The sequence below is a fragment of the Odocoileus virginianus genome, chromosome 30 (assembly GCF_023699985.2).
Source record: "Odocoileus virginianus isolate 20LAN1187 ecotype Illinois chromosome 30, Ovbor_1.2, whole genome shotgun sequence".
In the NCBI taxonomy this organism is placed as follows: domain Eukaryota; kingdom Metazoa; phylum Chordata; class Mammalia; order Artiodactyla; family Cervidae; genus Odocoileus; species Odocoileus virginianus.
Window position 1 is genome coordinate 16,256,332 of NC_069703.1, and position 23,624 is coordinate 16,279,955.

Genomic DNA, 23,624 nt, shown 5'->3' on the forward strand with positions numbered 1-23,624 from the left:
TTTTAAAATCCATAATCACACACTGATAAATATGTTCACTTTCATTTTTCAGTTTTACTGAATCATAATTGACATAATATTGTGTAAGTTTAATGTATGAACATGTGTGGTTTTGATACACTTATATATTGCAAAATGATTACCACCACAGCGTTAGCTAACATCACCATCATGTCATTTAACTACCATCGTTGTGCGTGTGTATGTGTCATGAGAACACTTCAGACTTTCTCTTCCAGCAACTTTCAAGAATGTAATAGAGTATTATTAACTATAATCACCATGGTGTACATTAGATCCACAGAATTTATTCATCTTAAAACTGGAAGTTTGCACTTGTTGACCAAAATCTCCCCATTTCCTCATTCCCAAGTCGCTGGTAGCCACCATTCTTCTCTCTGTTTCTATTAAGTTTGGCTTTTTCAGATTCCACATATAAGTGTCATAATGCATTCACACTCATAAACTGTATATACTAACCACAGAGACTAAGAAGGCATGGGTTCCACAGACACATATAACAAGGAGATAAATAACCATATTTGCTGTGAGTATATAAAGCACAAATATATAAATCAAATATATTGATTTAATTTCACTCAAACCAGATTTTCTTTTAAACTTATAATTCATTCTACACACATATATATATGTAAATAAAAATCAGAAGATGATAAAAGTAAAAATTTTATTTAAAAATGAGATTTCTGTGTTGCAAACTAATCTGATCTTAGTAAATTTTCTACAGAATTAAAACTTGGGCTATGATAAAAGTAAAAATTTTATTTAAAAATGAGATTTCTGTGTTGCAAACTAATCTGATCTTAGTAAATTTTCTACAGAATTAAAACTTGGGCTTTTAAGCCCTCGAAAATGCTACCTTTTAAAATGCAAATATTAAAAATCTTAGACTGAAACATTTATAAACATATACTACAAACAATAAGTGGGCTAATTTGCTTCAGTCGTGTCTGACTCTGTGACCCCATGGACTGTAGTCTGCTAAGCTCCTCTGTCCATGGGATTTTCCAGGCAAGAATAGTGGAATGGGTTGCCATTTCCTCCTCCAAGGGCTCTTCCCAACCCAGGAGTCAAAGCTGCATCTCCTATGTCTCCCGAATTGGCAGTCAGATTCCTTATCGCTGAGCCATCAGGGAAGCCCTAATGTACTCTAGAGACCCTAAAAAACACTCTTAATACACGATTTTTATTTTTACTGCTCACAGAAGTTTTATAACTTGTAAAATGTCTGTTGAGAAAAAGTTACTATTATGTGGGCTTATGAAATGTATATTTCAATTATTTTCAATTCCAAACAGGACAAGCTTATATTTTAACGCAACTATTGATGAGGGTAATTAAGGATTGATTAATAAACTTACTCACCATTTCTAAAATGTATATAATGTCACATTACAATTTATATGTAGCTTATGTTATACAAGTTTCCTTTGGTTGAAAATAAAACATGTACAAAAATCAATACGTAAACATCTAAATGAAAAGGTTTCTAAAATATTAAGTGCATTCTGACCTTTCCTGTAAAAGCTTAAACAATTTTGGCAGAAAGTTTATCACTATAATTGTAGTGCCTATGTATTTTTGCATCTTTCTCATTCTGCATATACAAAAAGAATATAGAATATGAAATTATTATTATTGCAAAAATCTCTTTATATAAGACACAAATGCTGTAAGCTTTTTGAAGACAGATGAAATATATTAATCATTATTGTCTATCTGCTGAGCTATATAGCATGATGCTTTGCAAAAAAATATTTAATAATTAATTTAATCGCCATAAAAATAAGCATAACTTGTATTCAGAAAATAAACTGCAAGTCAGAAAAATTTTCATTGTTCAAAAGTGATCAGCTGTATTTTGTAGTACTATGTGAAAACAGAAAATTAGAATAAGTATATTTAAAATTATCTTTCATCAACACAAAATATAATTCAATAAGCAGATATTCTAAATAATCAGAATATTCTCAAACATTCTGATTTGGGTAGTTTCTGGTTAACACAGTTTCAGTTAAAAAATTGCCTCAGTGAGGCTTTCCTTATATTTATGTTGTAGTCAAGCTATCTAAATCCAGTAATACATTCCTCCTAACTTTCATCTTGACAGACAGACTTGATTTTTTAAGAACTAGTTTGGATAGATGCATAAAAAATCATTTGTATTTCTCTTCATGAAGGCTTCACTGAATGCCTCACAACTTCCATTTGTCAATCGATTTTACAATCAGGCAATGTATACAAGACAATGCTTAAACCATCAAGTTTCATTGATTTCACAAAGCTGTTTATCAAACGGAATTGAAAAATCTTTTTCACCAGCCAAAACAAGTTTAACAAAATTCAGTCCCCTTTGCCAACGTTATTAAAAAGTCCTTAAACTATAAGTTCACAATAATCAAGCTTCAAAAATCCTGAATTTACATATGCTCCCTAGAGTTTTCATTTCAACTGAACTCCAGGAATAAAGCTATATGTGAAGCTTTAATAAAATCACCAATTATTCTATTTAGTATTGATTCCATTACAAATGTAGCTATAGTTGCAAACATGGGTTTTTCAGACTTCTTAAGATTTGTATCCAACAGTGAGTGACCTACATGATCCTCATTCAGTAAAAAAAAAAAAAATAAGACTATAATTAGGAGTTTCTAGCAATTTACAAAGGTTGGTTAACAAAATTATTCATTTATTCATGGGGCAAATATATTAGAAACACAAAGAAAAAACATTAACAATATCCATATTAATACTAAAAAATCAATGATTGCCTCCAGGCTTATTATGACTATGGAAACCAGCCCTCCATTTGCTTACTCAAGATGACAAAAAGAGGGAAAAAAATAATTGAATCAATATTTTTGCCTAACTTTCAAATCAAATGCCTATATGAGATATTGAGAAATGAGTAATTATTTAATTATCATCTACTGTTGACCTAGTATCATGAAAAATACACATTGATTAAAACGCCCAAGGTTTCTCATAAGGGTTCATGAAGTTGTTCATGCACACAGTAAGGAAATCAGTAAGCAGTATATATAAGCCACGTATATAATATGTGTATAACATTCAGGGACTGTCTGCATAAAGAAATATTTGGTAACTTGATAAAAGTTCTCTTTTTTAAAAGAAATCTGATTTAACACTAAGTGCTTTCTCTTTCAGAAAGGTTACCATAATAAACATACTTTAGCTTGATGTACCCTCTTGGGTATTAAAATTTTCATTAAAAATATAAAATAAAGAAAATATCAGAAGTAGCGCACAACTTCAGAGACTACTGAGTGCTATTATAGTTACACAAAGAATTCCTGCAGTTCTATGTTCAAAATATATATATTGAAATGGGGCCAAATTTGTTACTACTTCTTCGTGTGCATGCTAAGTCACTTCAGTTGTGTCACACAACTGAACCTTAGGACTGTGTCATGAACCTTTGGACTGTAGCCTGCCAGGCTCCTCTGTCCATGGGATTCTCCTGGCAAGGATACTGGAGTGGGTTCCCATGCCCTTCTGCAGGGAATCTTCCCAATCCAGGGATCAAACCCTGTTCTCTTATGTCTCCAGCCTTGGCAGGCAGATTCTTTACTGTTGAGCCACTGAGAAAGCCACTTCTACTAAAGTTATTTAATCCAAGACACCAAGGTTATATCTGCCCTAGACTTTTGACAGGAGCCTCCTAACTGACTTAATTCCTTACTATAATTCTTTGTCCAGACGCCAGAATGATCTTTTTAAAAAACATCAATCATTCACGTCATTCTCACTGAAAACAATCCTTGGTTTTTAGCATTTATTAAAAGATTCAAACTTCATACTATAACTTGTAGAATGTATATTAGGATCTTTACTCAAATGTCACTCTTTCAGAAAAGCCTTTTCTGACTATCTTATCTAAAATAGCAGATTCCCATTCATCATGCTCTGTCTTTTTTGCCTTCTTGATTTTTGTTTTACTGCTATCTGAAATTATATGCTTGCTTGTTTTCTTGCTTATTAAATATCTCTATATTAGAATGCAAGCTCCAGTGTTAGAGGCCTTTCTCTGTTCAACACTTAAAGACACATAGCAGACTATCAGTCAATATTCATTGAATAAATAAAATGGACTTTGGAGAAACAATCAGCACAGGATCAAATGCTGGTCCTTCCACATTTAAGAGCTGAATGAACTTGAGCAAGTCACTTAGTCACTTGGAGTCTCTGTGTCTGTGTTGAGTGCTCCTGACAATAAACACAATTTAGAGGTGAATAACACAGAGCCTAAAGCCAGATGTCCAGCATTAAAGTCTAGTTCAATAACTGGCCTGCAATTAACCTTGAGCAAGTTACTTGGCCTCTCTGTCATTCTATTTCCTCATCTGTAAAATGAACATAGTAACCACCACCATCTCATAAATTTAAATGAGTGAGTACACGTTAACTTGCTTTGCACAATATTTGACTGACTGATAGAGGTAATTGTTAACTAATGTTATATAATCAAATATATATATATATATATACACACACACACATATATATAATATGTATACATTATGCAATATATTAAATCAAATTTTTAAAAAGGCTTGCAAAGCGATGTGCAATCAGTCTGATATAAAGAAATGATCACTGGCCAAGGACAATGAAGGTTGGGACCCCATTCCTCCAACGTTTTTTAGCTGTGTAAAATGGGACAATTATTTTCTTCTTAATGGTTCCAATTTTCTCTTTTCTTTACGTTTCCTTCAAGTTCAAAAATTTTGTGATTGAATTTATTTCTAAAATACATATTTAAAACCTGTTCTACTGTTGGTGGGAACATAAATTGGCATAGCCACTATGGAGAACAGCATGGAGGTTCTTTAAGAAACTAAAAATAGAACTACCATATAGCCCTGCAATCCCACTCCTGGGCATGTACCCGGAGAAAAACATGATCCAAAAGCATACAATGGAAAGGATAAACCCCAATGCCCACTGCAGCACTGTTTACAAGAGTCAACACATGGAAGCAACTGAAATGTCCACTGACAGATGAATGGATGAAAAAGATGTGATATATATATATATATATGTATACACAATACTGGAGTGGGTTGCCATTTTCTGCTTAAAGGGATCTTCCCAACCCAGGGGTTGAACTCGCAACTTCTGCATCTCCTGCACTGACAGGTGGATACTTCTACCATTGCACTACCTGGGAAGCCCATATAAAATGGAATATTACATTACAATTAGAAAAGAATGAAATAATGCCATTTGCAGCAACATGGATGGACCGGGGAATTACCATATTAAGTGAAGTAATATGGTAATTTCCTTCTCAGACAGAGAAAGACAAGTATATGATACTGCCTATCTGCAGAATCTAAAAAAAAAAAAGATGCAAGTGGACTTATTTACAAAACAGGAAAGACTCACAGTCTTAAAAGAACAAACTATGGCTACAAAAACACAAGAGAAGACTCTACACATGGACATCTCCAGATGGTCAACATCAAAATCAGATTGATTATATTCTTTGCAGCCAAAGGTGAGGAAGCTCTATACAGTCAGCAAAAACAAGAATAGGAGCTGACTGTGGCTCAGATCATGAACTCCTTATTGCCAAATTCAGACAAATTGCAGAAAGTAAGGAAAACCACTAGACCACTCAGGTATGACCTAAATCAAATCCCTTATGATTATACAGTGGAATTGAGAAATAGATTCAAGGGACTAGATCTGATAGAGTACCTGATGATCTATGGACAGAGGTTCATGACATTGTACAGGAGGCAGGGATCAGGACCATCCCCAAGAAAAAGAAATGCAAAAAAACAAAATGGCTGTCTGAGGAGGCCTTACAAAAAGATGTGGAAAGAAGAGAAGCAACAAAGGAGAAAAGGAAAGATATACCCATTTGAATGCAGAGTTACAAAGAACAGCAAGGAGAGATAAACAGCCTTCCTCAGTGATCAGTGCAGAGAAATTGAGGAAAACAATAAAATAGGAAAGACTAGAGATCTCTTCAAGAAAATGAGAGATACCAAGGGAACATTTCATGCAAAGATGAGCTCATAAAGGACAGAAATTGCATGGACCTAAGAGGCACAGAAGACACTAAGAGGTGGCAAGAATACACAGAAGAACTGTACAAAAAAGATCTTCATGACCCAGATAATCACTATGGTGTGATCACTCACTAGAGCCAGACATCCTGGAATGTGAACTCAAGCAGGCCTTAGGAAGCATCACTAGGAACAAAGCTAGTGGAGGGTGATGGAATTCCAGCTGAGCTGTTTCAAATCCTAAAAGATGATGCTGTGCAAGTGCTGCACTCAATATGCCAGCAAATTTGGAAAACTCAGCAGTGGCCATAGGACTGAAAAAGGTCAGTTTTTATTCCAATCCCAAGAGAGAATTCCAGAAAAACATCTACTTCTGCTTTATTGACTATGCCAAAGCCTTTGACTGTGTGGATCACAATAAACTGTGGAAAATTCTGAAAGAGATGGGAATACCAGACCACCTGACTCGCCTCTTGAGAAATCTGTATGCAGGTCAGGAAGCAACAGTTATAATTGAACATGGAACAATAGAGTGGTTCCAAATCGGGAAAGGAGTTTGTCAAGGTTGTATATTGTCACCCTGCTTATTTAAATTATATGCAGAGAACATAATGAGAAACGCTGGGCTAGATGAAGTACAAGCTGGAATCAAGATTGCCGGAAGAAATACTACTAGCCTCAGGTATGGAGATAATATGACCCTTATGGCAGAACGTGAAGAAGAACTAAAGAGCCTCTTAATGAAAGTGAAAGAGAAGAGTGAAAAAGTTGGCTTAATGCTCAACATTCAGAAAACTAAGATCATGGCATCTGGTCCCATCACTTCATGGAAAATAGATGGAGAAACAGTGACGGACTTTATTTTTGGGGGCTCCAAAATTACTGCAGATGGTGACTGCAGCCATGAAATTAAAAGACGCTTACTCCTTGGAAGGAAAGTTATGACCAACCTAGATAGCATATTAAAAAACAGAGACATTACTTGTCAACAAATGTCCGTATAGACAAGGCTATGGTTTTTTCCAGTAGTCATGTATGGATGTGAGAGTTGGACTGTGAACAAGGCTGAATGCCAAAGAATTGATGCTTTTGAACTGTGGTGTTTGAGAAGACTCTTGAGAGTCTATTGGACAGCAAGGAGATCCAACCAGTCCATGCTAAAAGAAATCAGTCCTGAATATTCATTGGAAGGACTGATGCTGAAGCTGAAACTCTAATACTTTGGCCACCTGATGTGAAGAGCTGACTCACTGGAAAAGACCCTGATGCTGGGAAAGATTGAAGGCAGGTGGATAAGGAGATGACAGAGTATAAAATGGTTGGATAGCATCACTAACTCAATGGACATGAGTATGAGTAAACTCCAGGAGTTGGTGATGGACAGGGAGGTCTGGTGTGCTGCAGTCCATGGGGTTGCAAAGAGTTGGACACGATTGAGTGCCTGGGCTGATCTGAACTGAACTGATGGCTACAACAAGGGGTGATGGTGGGAGGTGATGGTGATGGCTAGACTGGGAATTTGGGATTGACGTGTACATACTGCTGTATTTAAAACAGATAACCATCAAGAGCATACTGTATAGCACAGGGAATATAGCTCAATATTCTTTAATAACCTAAATGGCAAAAGAATTCATGAATGGCAAAAGGAATAAGTATATGAATATGTATAACTGAATCCCTTTGCTCTACACTTGAGACTAACACAACATTGTTAATCAACTATGCTCCAATATAAAATAAAAATTTTTTAAAAATACTGCTACTAAAAATAAAATAAAACTTACTCTACACTAAGTAATCAGTTGCTTTGAGGAGGTCAAGCTGTGGCAATATCATATAAAGTTATATAGTTAAACATTTACCAAATTACTTACCAATCCCATTTATAGGTGCTTTCCTAGACAGATGAAAATTTGCTCCCATAAAAATATTTATTATTTATGAATGTTTAAAGGAATTCTATTCAAATTTGAATTTGCCAACAATTGGAAATAACCGATACTCTTTGATGGGTGAATGCTACCAAACTCTGGTACATTATAAATATATACATACATATGAGGTCGCAAAGAGTTGGACAAGGCTTAAAGACTGAACAACAACAATATATTAATTTCTTGAATATCTATTCAGCAAGGAAAATTAACTGATGATTAATATGTTAACATGCTGCTGCTGCTGCTACCAAGTCACTTCAGTCGTGTCTGACTCTGTGCGACCCCATAGACGGCAGCCCACCAGGCTCCCCCGTTGGGATTCTCCAGGCAAGAACACTGGACTGGGTTGCCATTTCCTTCTCCAAGGCATGAAAGTGAAAAATGAAAGTGAAGTCGCTCAGTCGTGTCTGACTCTTCGCGATCCCAAGGACTGCAGCCTACCAAGCTCCTCCGTCCATGGGATTTTCCAGGCAAGAGTACTGCAGTGGGGTGTCATTGCCTTCTCCACGTTAACATGGGAAATTTCCAAAGCCATTATGCTCACTGGAAAATGTAGGCTCAAGAGGTTACATACTATACAATTCTATTGTTATGAAATTTCTCAAAAACGACAAAACTACAAAGGAGAGAGAACAAATCAATGGTTGCTAGAGGATGGGGATCTGAGAGTGAGGGTTTGATGGAAAGATCAGGAAGGGAATTTAGGAGATGGCAGAATTCTTCTGTATACTGACCATGGTGATGATTACAAAGATCTATACATAAGTTAAAATGCAGAGCAAAGAGTACACCAAAATAAGTCAATTTTACTGTATGTATATAAAACACACACACACTCAAGTTATCTTGTATGTTTAACAGAGTTAAATATGCCCTTTTACATAAATTATAAAACATTCTTAATATATTTGTTCTTAGGCATTTTATGCTTTTGTTTCTTTGAATAATTTTAGTTATGTTTTTGAGTTGCTTATTATTATTATTACTACATATTTTTAAAACTCTTGATGACTTTGACATTTTTTTTCCCTCAAAACTTGGCTAATTCCTAACACCTTGTAATTTCTAAGTTTCTTAATTGAGGTTCTTGACTTACTTGACCTTCAATCATGTTATTTTATTTTGTTTTCTTGGTTGGTACTGTCTAGAACTCATAGAATAATTTGTTTTCAATTAATGGGCATAGTAGTCATTTTTATCTTTGTTCTAATCTTTACAGAAATGCTTTCCTTGGTCCCATATATATTTTATTACATTATATATTCCAGTGTCTGGGTTTATAAGGTTTTTACTTCAGATTTGAATGTTGAATGTTGCTAATTTTTTTGCTATTAATTAATATTAATTACATTTGTGTTAATTTAAGCATTATTAATGAGTTTCAAATATTGAGCCATTCCTATATTCCCAGAATGAACCACTCTTAGTAATCACATATTATTCCATTATTACAATTCTAGATTCATTTCTTTAATTTGGACCACTATTTTAATATTAAAAATTACCTATCCCTGGTGGCTCAGTGGTAAAGAATCTGCCTGTCAATGTAAGAGATGTGGGTTCAATCCCTGAGTTGGGAAGATCCCCTGGAGAAGGAAATAGCAACACACTTCAGTATTTTTGCCTGGGAAATCCCATGGACAGAGGAGACTGGTGGGCCACAGTCCATGGGGTTGCAAAAGACTCAAACATGAATTAGTGGCTAAACAACAAAAATAATCAATGATTTAAAAATATTTGTACCAGATGTCATCACATACAAAGTGATAATATAAGTGGGTTTATATTTCAGAAAAATTTGTTCTCCATATAATTAATTCTAAAAGTATTAAAAATATCATCAAATAGGATGCTTGTTTTATAATTTACATTAAATAAAACTGTAAATTAAATATTATCAATTTAAAAATCAGTATCCTTTAAAAAACAAAATATAAGGGACCGTATAGTGGTTGTCGATTCTTTACCTTCAGCCACTGTGTTATTGACTTCCAAAGTGACAAAACAGGAAATCTGCTGAAATTAACTAAATCACTTTCAAAAATGATTCTTGAGCCAAATGAAAAGGGAATTTGGCATCACAGACCTTCATTAATAGAGTTGTAACTAGGGAAGACATAGGCATTCTATATAACAGGCTGATGAAAGGCAAGTCCACTGACTACATATACTGCTATGTGCTGCTCCACTTAACATTTAATTGATCTGTTTTTTACTTCTATTATTTACTTACAATAGTCTCTAAATACCCCCAAAAGATGCTTAAACAGCTAAATTATATTGCAAAAGAAAATAAACTGATCAACGAAGACTATAAAAAATAATATATATAAATATTGCACATGATTATCTCCTGTTCATTAATGATGTGTTTTGTGAATGGTCTACACCAAACTAGTCTTCCAATATAACAAAATATAATTGTAGTTTTTATTTAGCATTTCAAAGATAAGCTTAGTAAGGTTAAAATTATTAAAAATTGCTTTAAGTGCACTATATGGGACATCAAAAACTGACTTGTAACTGCTTGCATATATATTTTAATTCCTGTTCTTAATTGTTTCCCTGCCTTTACATATTTTGTTATATTTTTTCTTAAATTATATCTCATAAAATTCCTATGCTGAAAGCTGAAAAACATAATAAAAAGACTACAGATTTAAAAATTACATTTCTGTCATCTGTTCTTAGACGAAATATTATTCCCCTTACCACTATCTTGTTTAATTCCCTCTTGCACTTTTTATCATTTTTCACACCCCGTTCCTGTCCCCCACCCAAAGAGTCCTTCTTATTTACTTTGTAGTATTTCATTTTCTGTGTAAGTGCTAAGTCCTTAACTTTAATGTAGGTACTGGACTTGACAAGCAATTAAAGCAAACAATTTCCACTCATCAAGGCTTGCCAAATTAGTCATCTGCCATCTGCCCCCTCATCTGGTTCTCCTTGAGGTCTTGCTGTGAATCTAGACATTCGCTCAGATTAAGAGGGACAGTGCAAACCTCCAACCTGGTAAAATGCCAGTGGGAGCTAAGTATGTAAACATTAGCAACCATCTTTCTTCCCTAGATTATCATGCTTTCAACTACCCCTTTGTATGTAATAAAAACTAGTCTGTTCGTAATGGCTTATAACTGAGACCTTTGCCATTTACTGTAATTAAAGTGGCAGTCTGTGGAATTTTTTTTTCCACTTAGATGTATCTTTAAAAAGGAATTAGACTATATGTTCCTAATATGAAGCTATGGTCACCTATCAGGCTGATATATTAAGCACTGATAAAGACAGACATTAATAAATGGACTTTGCCCTTTCTATTCATAAAGGTTGCAGAGTGAAGCTTTCTTTCTTATTCTTTGCATCAGCAAATGTTTACTTGCCTGATGACATGCAAGAAGCGTTTTCTAATCACATTCAGTCAACCAATATCAGGAAAGAGCAAAACTGAGAAATAGCAAGAGTGAAACATGGTACTCCCGTCACCCACGTGCTCCTTTTTAAGGGCACTCTTCCCTTAAGGCATTCTTCAGCCTAGGGCTGTTCCAGGGCAATTAGGGACTTCAGGCAAATGCACTAAGATGCCCCTTCTCTGGGAGGAAGAAACTCCATGTCAGAGCACATGGCTGCCAGCATATTGGCTGCTTATTATTTCCATCTGCCCCACTCTCTGTGCCTCTTTGCAGTGTTGAGCCTACTATGACAGCAAACAGAAGTCTCGGTCAACTCCACTCTCCTTGGTCATCCATCCAAACTTGCTCATTCAAAATTAAGTTGTGTCTAAAAAAGTAACAATCCCTTCAAATGAAAAGAAAAGTGTGACAGTGTTAGATCTGGAATGAGAGGAAGTGACAGAGAAGACAGCTAAGGATCCTTTAAGGTCTTCAGACCAACTTCACTCAAAGCCAAGTCTGAAATCACCTTCTAACAAAGTGTTTGAAAGTTTTGGAAGCCATTTCTTAGTACCATAACTCTTGTGGATGACAGAAAAGCAACCATCCGATAGTGAGAGAGTAAATTTTTAGGTGGGTTGATAGGGAGTCCGGGGGCCCTCAAGGAGGAGAAGGGACAAACTTTCTTCTACATTGCATTGTTTTAGTCACATAAGATGCATTTTCTTAAACTCGGAGTTGTTAGGACAATAGTGTTTAAGACTAATTTTTTTTTACATGATTAGTCGCTCAGTCCAGTCCAAGTTTTTGCAACCCCAGGGGCTGCAGCCTGCCAGGCTCCTCTGTCCATAGGGATTCTCTGGGCAAGAATACTGGAGAGGGTCGCCATGCTCTTCTCCAGATCTTCCCAAGCCGGGGATCAAACCCAGGTCTCCCACATTGCAGGCGGATTATTTACCATCTGAGCCACCAGGGGAGCCCCATCTTACTTTAAGCCCAGAGCTAATGATTACACAACAAAACAACTCATCTTGCTCAAGGGAATGTTTTTCTTTAAGTTCTGTACTAATGATTATTTAACAACAATTTCTCTTGCTCAAGGACTTGTTTCTTCTTAACAGAAGCTTCTGACTAATTTTGTTATCTTAAGGCTTGTGTTGTGAGAGCAGGTCTGATAAGATATTTCTATTGTTAGTTCTAATCTTGTTGATAAAAGTATATAAGGCCTTGATAAAACTAGCAAGTGGGGCACTCTCTGTCTCCCTCTGATGTCTGTGTCACAAATTTTTTCTCTCCCTTTTCACTGCAATAAAACTTCTGCCACACAAAAGCTCTGAGTAATCAAGCCTGGTCCCTGATCCCTAAGCTAAATCTTCTTCAGAGATCATGAATCTGACATCGTTCACCATAAGCTATCAATACTGATTAGACTACATGATAAAATATATCATAATTTATTTTACACTGTTTTCTCATAAGCTAATGTCTATTATTCTAGAAATGGCATTCTATAACAGTAGTTTGATCCCTCTAAAAGAGATTCAGATGAACAATGTGTGTAATTTTTATAATATGCTAACTATAGTTAGTTGTTTGGTAGGGAGATATCCATCACTGGGGAAATATATGTCATTCACTCATTTGTTCTTTCATTTATTCAATAAACACTAATGGATAACCACAATATATGGGGCTTTAGACTAAGTGTGAAAGGAATAATAGATAAATAAGATCAGTGCCTCAAATTTACAATAGTATATATTCTAATAAAAATCCTCTAGAGTTTTTCTTATAATGCAAGCAAATGCAAGCTGCTTAAGGTTTATTTTTTTTTAACTGATTTTGATTCAATGTCAGTAAATAAAATTCACCAAGACATATTTATCTTATCCACAATGAAATATGAAGCAGAAAAAAAAATTGCCATTATATATTATAAAAGATGGACCTCACTTGTTGGGAGCAATTTTCTGGGTAGTCTTTCTTGGCCACAGTGGTAAATGATGTTACTAATATATTCAGTAGCATCTACATCTGAAGAAACATCATACCTTATAAATATTTTATTCAGTCAGCAGAAACCTGCATATCTCTCTCTAGCTCCTTACTCATGACTGAACATATATGTTTTTAGTTTTTTTTCCTTCACTTTATTTATTTCAGATTTTTTTCTTACCATAGTTTTGAGATATTACCAATACACTGCATTGCTAATATTACTAGCAACTTCCCTACTCATTCCATGGTCTCATAGGTTAGTTAACAGTGCCTCAGATACCACACAGATGTGAAAAAGTGAAAGTTTCACTAATCTTTGGATTTAAAGATCTAATATCCTTTGAGATCCAGTTCTCATTTCCTTTGGATATATATCCCAAAGTGGGATTGTTGGATCATATGGTAGTTCTATTTTTAAGTTTTTGAGACATTTCCATATTATATTCTGAAACATACTGTAGAATCTTGGTTACCACGGTCTCAGAGATGAGAGAAATGGGAAGATGTTGATAACATGATACAAATCTCCAGTTATAAAATGAATAAATTCTGGGTATTGTACAGCATGATGATTATAGTTAACAATACTGTATTACATACTTGATAGTTCCTAAGAGAGTAGACCTTCAATGTTCTCACCAAAAAAAAAGAAATTATGATTATGTGATGTGATGTTGGGGCTAGTTAACATTATAATAGCAATCATTTTGTATTATGAAAGTTTATCAAATTCACAGGTTGTACACCTTAAATTTACCCAACATTATATGCTAATTATATCTCAATAAAGTTGGAAAATAAACATTTTTTAAGATGTGATATCTTACTTGGAGGCTTTATTATAACAAAGCAGCACTTAGAAAATCTAAAATAAGAAACAGTGCAAAAGTTCAACTTTTCAATGAAATATGCATCATTCAATATAACATCTAAAAACGAAGTTGATGCTTAACAACTTTTTATTATTACTGAACATGACCTTAGAAATATCTTTTACACTTAAGAAAAATATTTAAAAATATATATAAGGATATGACATTCACTACATAATGGTAATATATATTTGAAATTTTTTCCTTGCTGTGGTTTTGTCAAAAGTGTTTAGGTAATGATTAAAAAATAGATAAATGCCAAAATGTGCTATAAGTTCCTTAGTTTACCTTACCTAAGACAATTAGATGATACAGGTATTAAGAACAACACATTCAACACTAAACCATAGGAGTTCCAGAGCATCAGTTCAACTTTAAATGTAAAGAATAACCTATGATTTCCTTTGATAATATAAAATGACTTTAATTATAAATAAGTTTATTTATTTATTTATTATTTAATTATGATAAGAAAAATGACTTTAATTAAAGGTTTAAAATCATATGATACTTGCATCGTCATTGTAGATTAACATGAATCTTTGAGAGCTCATTAAAATAACATGGGGGCTTTCCTGATAGCTCAGTTGGTAAAGAATCCACCTTCAATGCAGGATACCCCAGTTCAATTCCCGGGCCAGGAAGATCTTTTGGAGAAGAGACAAGCTACCCACTCCAGTATTCTTGGGTTTCCCTTGTGGCTCAGCTGTTAAAAAATCTACTGCAATGTGGGAGACCTGGATTCGATCCCTGGGTTGGGAAGATCCCCTGGAGAAAGTGAAAGTGAAATAGCTCAGTTGTGTCCGACTCTTTGAGACTCCATGGACTGTAGCCTGCCAGGCGCCTCCATCCATGGGATTTTCCAGGCAGGAGGACTGGAGTGGGTTGCCATTTTCTTCTCCAGGGGATCTTCCTGACCCAGGGGTCGAACCCAGGTCTCCCGCATTGCAGGCAGACTCTTTACCGAATGAGCCACAAGGGGAACTGGGGAAGGGGAAAGGCTGCCCACTCTACTCTGGCCTATGAGGATTCCACAGACTGTATAGTCATGGGGCCCCAGAGAGTGCGACAGGACTGAGCTACCTTCACTTTCACCCTCAAATAACATAATTTCCTCATGTTATAAAAACAAAAGCATTTATATTTGTATCTAGAAAAGCCTTGCCAGATAAAAATATAAATGCCTTTGTTTTTATATATGTATCTGGCAAGGTTAATATGTATAAAATATTATCCAGGAGATAAATTGTAAAAATTTAAATTACTTACTGTTTACTTAGAGATACAGGTGGAACAGGAACAGTACTACTATTTTTCATCCTTTAACACCACAGCACAAATTTGATCAACTTTTAAAATTTGAAGCATCCCTTTTCTGAACATAAATTTTCAATTTCTGACACAAAAATAATATGTATTTTAGGATAAGTTATACAACAAGTATCTTTTATTGTGGAATTCAGATTTCTACTGACACTTTCTGACAGGATAAAACACAACTAACTCTCTGTTACATTCTTTGCAAATGTTCATATCTTAAATTAATTTGCCACCTGATTAGACCTTGTAGAGAAGACAATGCAAATCAGATAATAACTACAGAATTTGATTTTAAAATACATGACATTTTTGAGGGACAAGTCTCATATAATTGTACTATTTTCAACATTGTGATTTCTAAAACAAAACAAAATTTCTTAATAAAATTAATTATTTTTCAAACATACTTTTTTAAGAAATGATGAGTACATCGATATGTTTATGTGTGTAATAATATTCAATGGGAAGGAAATACAATGATATGATGAAAATGTTTTCTTTCTGATTGGATGATTTCTAGATGACATTCATTTTCCTTTTTGGTCTACCTGTAATTTCTGAACCCTGAATATGTATATATATGTATACATATACACACACATACATATAATTTTAAGATATATATATAATTTCAATATATATGATTTTTAAAAAGGTAAGATATTCACTCTATACTTTGCCATTTTTTTATAGGAATGTGTATATTAATTCCAATTACTATTAATACATTTGATAATCTTGGAATCTTACAAAACACAGCATGTTTTGTAAGATTACATTCATTTTGGGTTTTAGTATAAACTATTGAGAAATTGTATTTTAAAATCATATGAAAGAAAAGTATAAAAATATATTATTCTAAGATAGAATATAAGAGTTACATTAAAAAACTAAAAGTAGAGCTACAGTATGATTCAGCAATCCTACTCCAGGGAGTATATCTGGAGAAAACCATAATTCAAAAAGATAAATGTACCTCAATTTTCATTCAGCACCATTCACAACAGCTGGGATATGGAAGGAACCTAAATATCCATTGACAGAGGAATGGCCAAAGAGGACATGGTACAAATGTACAATGGAATACCACTCAGCCATAAAACAAAGAACAAATAATGCCATTTGCAATGACATGCATGGACGTAGAGATTGCCATACTGAATGAAGTGAAGTCAGACTGAGAAGGACACATATTATATGATATTACTTATATGTGGAATCTAAAAAATGGTACAAATGAACCTATTTACAGCACAGAAATAGTTACAGATGTAGAAAACCTGTGGCTACCAAGGAGGGAAGCAGGGCAGTAATAAACTGGGAGGCTGGGATTGAGGTACACACATTACTAGATACAAAAAAGATACATAAGAAGAACATATCATATAGCACAAGGAACTCTGCTCATTACTCTACAATGACCTATATGGGAATAAGATCTAAAAAAAGAGTGGATATATGTAATGTATAACTGATTCACTTTGCTATATAGTGGAAACTAACACAACATTGGATTCTTTACCAACTGAGCTATCAGGAAAGCCCTATAAATCAACTATTCTACAGTAAAAATTGTAAAACATAAAATTTACCTAGCAATCTATAAAGTCCAGTGGCAAACCAACCATATGATGTGTGTGTGTGTGTGTAATGGTGTGCATATGGATGTATGTGTATATAGCTCTATCTACATATGCATTCATAGACATTATAGGTATAGCATGCATATACATTCTAATTTCTATATATAGTTTCATATTATTTGATATTATACATAGTTGTATAATATTACATTTGATTATTATTATTTAAAACTATATTACTATGAAATTATTAATATGATATATTACTATGATTAATAACTCTTTATATCTATGCATTAGCAGTACCAGAAATTATTTTAATTGCTCTATATACACATTATCATTTACTCCACATACAAGCACCCATTATCATCATCACTACTGTATCATCATCTGTATTTTTACAGAAGAGGCAACTAACAACCAGAAGATTAAATAATATAACTACAAACTTAACTAGTGGAAAAGCTAGGAATCAAAATCAGTTACAATTCCATAAGTAATTATCATTCAAAAGCACATTACTAGTTAGTTGACGTCTACAAATATTTGTTTCTAATCATTTGGATTTAGCATTAGTATGTTATAATCAAGCAAAAATGTGCATAAACAAACTGAAATGTTTATATGCCTAGAATACATTATCTTCTATAAATTTAGAACTATAGAGTTATATTATTACTAGTGGTTAGTGCTCAATCTTGTCTGTTCTTTGCTATCCCATGGACTGTAACCCACCAGGTCTTTGTCCATGTGATTTCCCAGGCAAGAATACTGGAGTGGGTTGCCATTTTGTTCTCCAGGGGATCTTCCTGCCTCAAGGATTGAACCTGTGTCTCCTGAGGCACCTACATTGCAGGTAGATTCTTTACTGTTGAATGACCTGAGAAGCCCCATACCAGTTACATTTTATATTAGAAGTCCATGGTGGGTACTATAGGCAATAGTCACTAGTGTTTTATACCATAAAGGAATTTCAGAGCAGTATAATCTTAGCAAGTATATATCAGCTTTATAACTAAATAAATTTCACTCCCTTTGTTATTCAGTTCCTTTTCATTTTTCTATCTCACAGTGGACATTGAACAAAGAAAATAGATACACAGTTACATTTCTAAGAATAATGATTTTAGACTTACAAATGGGCCTTAGGTAAGTACATGCAGAAAGTCTAATCTTACACTTTAACTTTTAATATTAAATATTTTGTTTTCTTTTAACTAGAAGGGGGATTTAGAAGGCTTCCCCACCTCTACCTTCCAACTCCTTTCATCTCCCAGTCTTCCTAGCTCAATAAATGGTTCTCCTTTCACCAAGTTACTGGGGTAAAAATCTAGTCAGCTGAACTCTTTCTTGTCTTAAACCACTAACAAAGACACACACACACACACACACACACACACACACACACACACACACACACACCCTCTCAGCTCTATGGGCAGAATGTCTGGAGGCTCAACATGACATTCTATCATCCCAGTGGACTGGCTGCTTTTACCTTCAAGTCATCACAGTTCTCTATCTGAACCAATAGGCTTGGAAGCAGTAGGCTTCCAAGTGATGCTCCTGCCTGTCTCCTAGGGTCAAGGACAATAGACTAGGTTATCTAATCTATTGTATATCAGATATAAAATATTTTTATATGTCTAATTCATAAATCAGATCATTTGTCTCCTGTGTTCAAATACCTCCAATGGTTCCTCATGTCAGTCTGAAGAAATGTCCTTATCCTGATGCAATTTGAACCCCTACTACTTATTTTATATCATCTCTCACAATGATTCATTTTCTTACTAAGATCTGATTATGGCTATCTGACTTGTCTCTGAGAATTCCTATGAAGTGAAGTGAAGTTGCTCAGTCATGTTGGACTCTGTACCGCCCCATGGACTGTAGCCCAACAGGCTACTCCATCCATGGGATTTTCCAGGCAAGGATACTGGAGTGGGTTGCCATTTCCTTCTCCAGAGGATCTTCCCGACCAGGGATGGAACCCCAGTCTCCTGAATTGTAGGCAGATATGTTACCATCTGAGCTACCATTCCTATATAAGGTTCTAAATACTTGTTATCAATTTATTAATTTAGCTTATGGTATAACAACAGACTGGCATTGGTCTGTGTACATCACTTGGACTAGCACTGTTCTAAATCAGTACACTTTTTTATCACTTATCATCACCCGTCATGTAATATCTTTATTCAGAATGTAAGTTTTATGAGGGCAAGGTCTCTTATTTTGTTCACTGCTATACTTATTGCGTTTAAAAGTATTTGAACCACGGTAGGCACCCCATAAACACTTAATGATTGGATGAATGGATATGTGACTGTGGAAGTGTTAGAATTTGTCTAGAATTCCCATCTTGCATGTAGCCTACAAATAATTTTTGATGACCAGAATTTTAGAACCACAGATATCTTTAGATATGGTTAAGTCCAATTTACAGATAAGTTAATGTGCTCAACAATGGAGAAGGCAATGGCGCCTCACTCCAGTACTCTTGCCCCGAAAATCCCATGGATGGAGGAGACTGGTAGGCTGTGGTCCATGAGGTCAGGAAGAATCGGACTCGACTGAGCGACTTCAATTTCACTTTTCACTTTCATTCATTCAAGAAGAAAATGGCAACCCACTCCAGTGTTCTTGCCTGGAGAATCCCAGGGATGGGGGAGCCTGGTGGGCTGCTGTCTATGGGGTGGCACAGAGTCGAACACGACTGAAGTGACTTAGCAGCATCAGCAGCAGCTTAACAAAGATCGAACAGCTCTTCAGGAGCAGAGATGGAATAGGACTCTCCATTCACAGGCCATGTGCAAACGGTACAGTGTCTCATGTTACACAGAAGGCTTTATGAAACTGTCCAGCTTTATGGAAAAGATTCCCAAGATTAAGGTTCTATGGCCAGTAGAAAAACTACAGCATGAAACTTGGCATTGGTGCTTAAGAACATGGGCCAAATAGCACTAGTTGATTATGTAACTGGAAAGTAGATCCTGAGCAGTATCTTCATTTTTTTTCAATTTCTGGGTAAATGAAGCTAAATGTAGCTTCTTGAAAAGAAAATCTTTTAAAATTCGCTTTTTCAAAAGAGTCTGTTTAACTAAAGCACTCATATCTCTACACAAACTAATATTACATGATAATCTTCAAAATGTTTTAATTGAATTATATATTATCATATTTTAATGTATTACTAAAAACTTGTCCTTTATGTGTGTGTAATAAGTTTTATTAAAATATAAAGGAGATAGAGAAACCTTCTGACATAGGCATTAGAAGGGGTCAAAAGAAAGGAATGTCTTAGAATTTAGAATGGCACCAGATAATTCATCCCAGGCCATAACCAATTGACTTGAATCTTGTAGAAGGGCAGTTTACCACACAAATAGCTTCATTTACATAGATTAAGGGAACAACATCTGAGTAAGTAGGTTTGGCCATTTGGCAGAACCAACTTGAAGACAAGAGTCTGGGGTATATTAACATAGCTTAAGACAAACATTTCCATAAGAAAAAGAAATGTATTGGTTAACTCAAGGTTTGAGAGTAGTTAGCTTCAGGTGAAACCAGGTGTCATGGCAACACAGCATTTTAAGAGAAACCTCCTTTTAAATTTGTATAGAGAAGGAAAAATATCGCTGGTTTGTTTCCTCCTGCCGCTTAAGAGAGATGAAAATGTCTGGCATTTGCAGCATAGTTCCTCTGTTTGGAGACCCCCTGGCCTTCCTGCCTGTTACCCTCTCATTCCCCCCTTTTCTTTAAGGAGAATTATGTTGCCTAGCGAAAAGGGGCTTCGTTCTCATTCCATAACTGAATCATTTAAGATCATTTTGTAAAAAAGTAATCTCTGTAATGGATATAATCAATCACCTCTTAATTTTGCTGTTTTGCAAGTTCCAATTTCAAAGATCATGTTTGCTTAAATATATGTACATCTGCAGTTGCATCTAACAATTATATGATGGTTTAACATCAGTTAATTAAAATCTTAAATTATTATTAAGCCATTATTATAGTTAATAACATTTACAAAGTATTGTATAAATTACAAGCCAGTTTTATTTATATCAACTTTCTTAGTTCTAAATTCTTTGAGAAATGGTTGTAAGAGCCACAAATATTAGAATAATTGCCAGGAATTCAAGTATTGAACATCCTGGACTAAGGGAACTTCTGAGGGACATGCAGAAATTTTTTGAATTAGAAATGAGGTGACAAAATTTCCCAGATACTAGGTATATTAAACTTCGTATTATGTGTGACTCACAAAGAAAGAATGGAAGACAATGAGTTAAGTACAAATTGATTAAATTTTCTATACCCATGGAAAAACTGGGAGTGAAAAACAAGGTCTTCAGCTGACTCTATTATAAGCCCATTTTCTTCTCTGCACTTTGTTCAAATAGAAGTTAATTAGATGTAGAAACATTAGCGAGAAATAGATAAGGGAGAGAAAACAGATTTGATAACCACTGCAACTATAATTTATTTGAGGATCTCACTTAGAGCATTTTGTTGGTACATGTCAATTAATTTTTCAAAATTGTGATTTTTTTACTTTGTACATAAATTCTCAATTATTATGCTTTACTGCCATTTGTACAAAGGTGACTTTCTTCTTTGGAGGCTATGTTAAATGTTACTAATTCTTTATTACCTGTTGAATCAAACCCTAGTCACCTGCTCAGTCTTCAAAATTTTCCACAAATTGAGATCCTATTACAATATATAATCAACCTAGTCCAAAGTTATTTTTTCAAATAATTTTCCATAGTTGTTAAAAGATTCTTTATTATCATCCATCATTCAACTCACTCACGCTTTTTTTTTAATTTTATTGTTAAAATTCATTCCTTTCACCTCATCGTGGATCCTGCCGACTCACACAAAATTCATATCCATCACTATTTCCAACACTTGACTAGAGAATTTCTTTCTTTCAGAAAATGTCTGAGTCATTCATTCAATTTACATTCCCCTAAAATTTATTTTCAAAGATTTATTCTAGTTTTATTTATATGGTTATTTTAATCTTGTTTTCAATATGCATACCTTAATTCTTCCCTAGATGATGAGCTGGCTTATACAGACTTGAGATCCTACATTCTATTATTTTCAGTTAGGGAGACCAAATTGGGTAATATATCATACAATAAGTATTGAGTAAGTACTCTACAAAGATTTGTAGATTTAAACCTAGACTAACTTACTGTGACCCATGAAGAGCAGATAATAATACAAAATAATATAGAGAAAGACACTAGACTTAATATGTCTTAAATCCAAAGTACTAAATTTTCTGATTGAGTCTAAGTATTTACCTTGAACTGTTTAAGTTAATATGTCACATTCACACACTACTTTTGTGAAATTAAAAATATACTTTATTTTAATTGCATGCTTATTCAGCAGCCTTCTATAAGTTTAAAGGTATTTGTTTTTGTAAGCATATGTCAAACTTTGACTGCTTCTATAAAAACACGAGTATATACTTGTATATGTATACATACATACATATGCATGTATACATATACATATATATATATATTTATATTATCCATGTAAGTTTAAAAGTTGTAATCATAGCAAAAAAAAAAAAAAAAATGTCTATTTAGAATACCAGACACTAGAGAGAGTTTACAAGGTTTTCTCAGGCCACTGTCCTCTGACTCACAAAGTTTAAACGGTATTTTTATTTTCCAGACATAGCTAGACAAATGACTGCCTAACTACTATTCATTCATCTACTATTAAAGTCTCTTTTTACCTCATGATTATACCATCCTATTCCTCAATGAATGGTATTTTGGTACCAACTGTTGTAAATTTCAGGCTTGTCTAGTATAAAACTAACTTTCTTTCAGGATCAAAAGTATTTCGCGTGCCATTTGAGAACTACCTTACCCTTACAAGGGCTATAGATAAGGGGAAAAGACTTGTTTATAAATGGCTGTTGTTTATAAATTAAGGTTTCTCTACACATTTCTATGAAGGCTTTCTGTGATGAAACAAAAAATTTGCTCCAGACCAGTTAACTTTAGATTTACCCAATAAATTTACTTTTCCTCAACTTGCTACCTAATTCAGCTGAGACCTGAGACTGAAGGGCCGTGTACAAACATCTCTGCTCAGCTCGCCTTGAGCCATGGAGCCAGCATACAATAAGAAAAAGCCACTGAAACTCTTTTTCTGGTACTTTCTAATTCATATTTTCTTATTGCTTCACTTTGCCAACCTGATTCAGAACTCCGGCTTCTGATTACCTTACTCTCTCATCCTCTGAAATCGCCCCCTGTACTGGTCTGGCTCCACTTTTGCACACGCTCTTAAAACTGGTAGAACTGACTCCACCCTAGCCCAGGGCCAGTGAAACTTGCTCTCGGTCTATAGCCCCCGTGTCCCCAAGGGAGAAAGGGGCACGGGCCACATGTGATTCCTAGTGCGTCCCCATTAGGGG

The 23,624-nt window shown here is 34.6% G+C and overlaps 1 protein-coding gene across 4 annotated transcripts in view; it reads right to left on the minus strand.

Annotated features, from left to right (window-relative positions):
- The window catches only part of ERBB4 (erb-b2 receptor tyrosine kinase 4), a 1,221,654-nt gene that overhangs the window by 760,058 nt on the left and 437,972 nt on the right, over window positions 1–23,624 (minus strand). The gene's annotated exons all lie outside the window — the stretch shown is intronic.